General features: G+C 32.5%; 1 protein-coding gene across 1 annotated transcript in view; it reads right to left on the reverse strand.

Annotated features, from left to right (window-relative positions):
• The window catches only part of LOC107082614 (cell wall protein RBR3-like), a 17,852-nt gene that overhangs the window by 1,903 nt on the left and 12,755 nt on the right, over positions 1 to 3,194 (reverse strand). The gene's annotated exons all lie outside the window — the stretch shown is intronic.

Consider the following 3,194-nt stretch of genomic DNA (forward strand, 5'->3'; position numbering starts at 1 on the left):
AATCTTGAAAGCTCGCGAGATCAGGATGGTCTCACAAGGCTAGCTCTGACCTGGGTGTGTAATGAAAATTGTCACGCAATTTCCCTCCTTCACCTGTGCAGCAAAGATTAGCGCAGATTTTGTCATTTTATAACCCAGGGATCTGTCAATTGAGCGGTAGCTGATGGGTAAAATAGGCTTAAACAGAGCTTTTGATAGCCTCATTAGCACAACAGCTACCCATCCTTTTTTCTTCCCTTGCGCTACCTTCACCTTTTCTACTACGTGGACAGCTGTTTGTATTTTTACATATGGATAAAGAATTAAATATTAGCATTTTACACAAATCCCCTTGACTAAAGCAGTTGATTGTACTTGGACTGGAATTAATTGATGAAATCGCTTGATTGAATGTTTTTTCAGATGAAATTATTTTTATGCAATAAAGGCCTTTATTTTTGTTAATTTTTATAGTAAGTGGAAAAAATGGGAATAGAAAGAGGGGGAAGACATGCAGCTTGGGTCACCAGACTGGAACTCAAACCTATGACAGCTGCTTAGAGGAGCAGAGCACTTTTTGCTGTTAGATATCTCCTAATAAGTCATCAATTAGCTGACTGTGTGATACCACTAGCTAAAAACATTCAGTTTGTTATATTTCACTGTTTATTGCTTGAATTTTGTTGCCCTTTAAATTAAGGNGTATCTTATTTGATACATAAGGTTTCTGAAATGTTTTGCGTCTGACACCTTTTGCATAATTTAATGGTAAAAACTTTGCTCAAAATCCTATTGTACACAATCAGATATACCTGATAACAGAGGGCAGAAGACTACACAAAAAATAATGTTGACTTATCGCATAGTAATAAATTATTAATATAAAACATTTATTTTTGTTTTTTCTTTTTACATATTTTGTTAAATGGCCAAATAAGGACTTCAAACCAAAAAAAGTAATTTTCTGTTTTGTTTTATTCTTGGATCAGGCTTTAAAGGGTTAACTGTGATATGCACTTCATGAGATGTGAGCCCGGTTGGTAAGAACTGCCTTCTGTAACCCTATGCAACTTCTCTGGACTGAGTTAGATTACAAATTTTGTCAAAATCTGTTGTTATGTCTCATGGTTATTTAATACATATACATTATGCAGTGTTATAAGAAACAGAGAGAGAAAGCTTCAAGGTGTAAAAGCTTTCCTTAACAGGCTTATATGAAAAATGTGTTTACATCTCCTCATTGGTGCATTCATGCTTTTTCAAAAAACTCAATAAAAACCTCATGTGAGCATAGATTGATTTGATTTTTGCTGTTTCCATCAAGCTCTAATTCAAAATGTGCAAAAAACCCCTCATCTAGTGGATGTGTGGGAGCCGACCATTTTATAATGTTATCCTAAAGTCGCTGCAGAATAGTATCATGCCACTTCTGGTGATTAGGGTCTTTTTTAGAAGGCCAAACAAAGTCAGATACCTCTCACAGCCAAATAATACATTTGTGCAACCCATAATAAAAGAAAGAGAAAAAAAAACAGTTGCTGTCACTGTGCAGATTCAGTGCTAAAAGGGCCAGTGTTGTTTACTGGGTGGATGCACTGCGGTCAGGGTAGGTGCTTCCTGGAGAGGGTCGGAAATCCCTGTACTACTTAGAACAGGGGTCTGCAATCTTTCATATCCAAAAAGCCGTTTTGCCCAGAGTCCGACCAAGTAAAAGCTGTTTAGAGCCGCAAAATATAACATGACTTTTTCTAGAAAACCTTTTTTTTTTTAAATCTTGTATAGGAAATTAGTTGTTGCCATCTCAAACAATCAACAATCATGTATTTTTAATGTTAAAACATATAATTTTCAAGCTAATTCATAAAAAAAATGTCTCTTAAAACATATTTCTGGTTCTTTTAATCTCATTCTTTTCCATCTTATAAAAAACGCTAAAGCTATTAATACCGGTATATATTATAGTAAATTATTTAGCTCTTTATATACATTTTAGCTACTATTAAGAGCCGCTGGAGAGGCTCCAAAGAGCCATATGTGGAGCCGCAGGTTGCAGACCCCTAACTTAGATATTCATGGCAACTCATTTCCCAGTACAGTTATGAGCTGTTGCCCAGACAGCAGAATTCACAATGATAATTCAGACATACATACATACAGGAATAAAGCAAAATAACATGAAGCATAGTCAAAAACTAAAAAAAAGTTCAGTTTGACTTAAAAAGGCCCTTTTAATTTCTGAAATAATATCTCCAAGTATTAAAAAAATCTAAAACTAAAGGCACTCCAAAAACTGATCTAAAAATAAGTATAAATTTACTGGAATATGTTCTTAATTTGAGCAAGTATATAAGATGATATGCCAAAGGAATTAGTATTTATGCACTAAAGCAAAAAAATATGTCTTTTTTTCTAGAAAAATTGATTTATATTTCGATAAATCTACTTCTAATTTAACAGTTTCTTAGTGTCAATATAGTTTNATTAATTGCATTTTGTATGCAAAAAAATCTGAAATAGATAATCCTTGTTCTAAATACTAGCAAGACTGAGGACATGATTAAAGGTTCAGGATCATGCTTTTTTTTAAAAGCGTTCCACAGTCAACTAAAGTCACATATGGTAAAATATTTCATCTGCCACCACAGACTAATGATCTGATAACAGACATGTTTCCAATAATAATAATAATAAGAGTTTTTGAGCAACTTTTTAAATAGTAAAAAAAAAAAAATGCAACTGCTTTTGGCACTTACTTAATCATATTTAGTTACTGTAACACAATTGTTTTATGTCCTACCCTGCTAACACAAAGCATAGTCAAAAACTAAAAAAAAGTTCAGTTTGAATTAAAAAGGCCCTTTTAATTTCTGAAATAATATCTCCAAGTATTAAAAAATCTAAAACTAAAGGCACTGCAAAAACTGATCTAAAAATAAGTAAAAATTTCTTGGAATATGTACTTAATTTGAGCAAGTATATAAGATGATATGCCAATGGAATTAGTATTTCTGCACCAAAACAAAAAATGTCCTTTTTTCTAGAAATATTTATTTATATTTCAATAAATCTACTTCTAATTTAACAGTTTCTTAGTGTCAATATAGTTTTCATCCCAGCTGTTGAGTCATACATTTATTTGTTACACAAGTCTGTATGACTTAAAGATAATAGACTATTTTGATCACAATTAATCCATAGTGAAATCAGCAATTGTA

The sequence above is a fragment of the Cyprinodon variegatus genome, unplaced genomic scaffold, assembly GCF_000732505.1.
Source record: "Cyprinodon variegatus isolate N-32 unplaced genomic scaffold, C_variegatus-1.0 Scaffold57, whole genome shotgun sequence".
Lineage (NCBI taxonomy): Eukaryota > Metazoa > Chordata > Actinopteri > Cyprinodontiformes > Cyprinodontidae > Cyprinodon > Cyprinodon variegatus.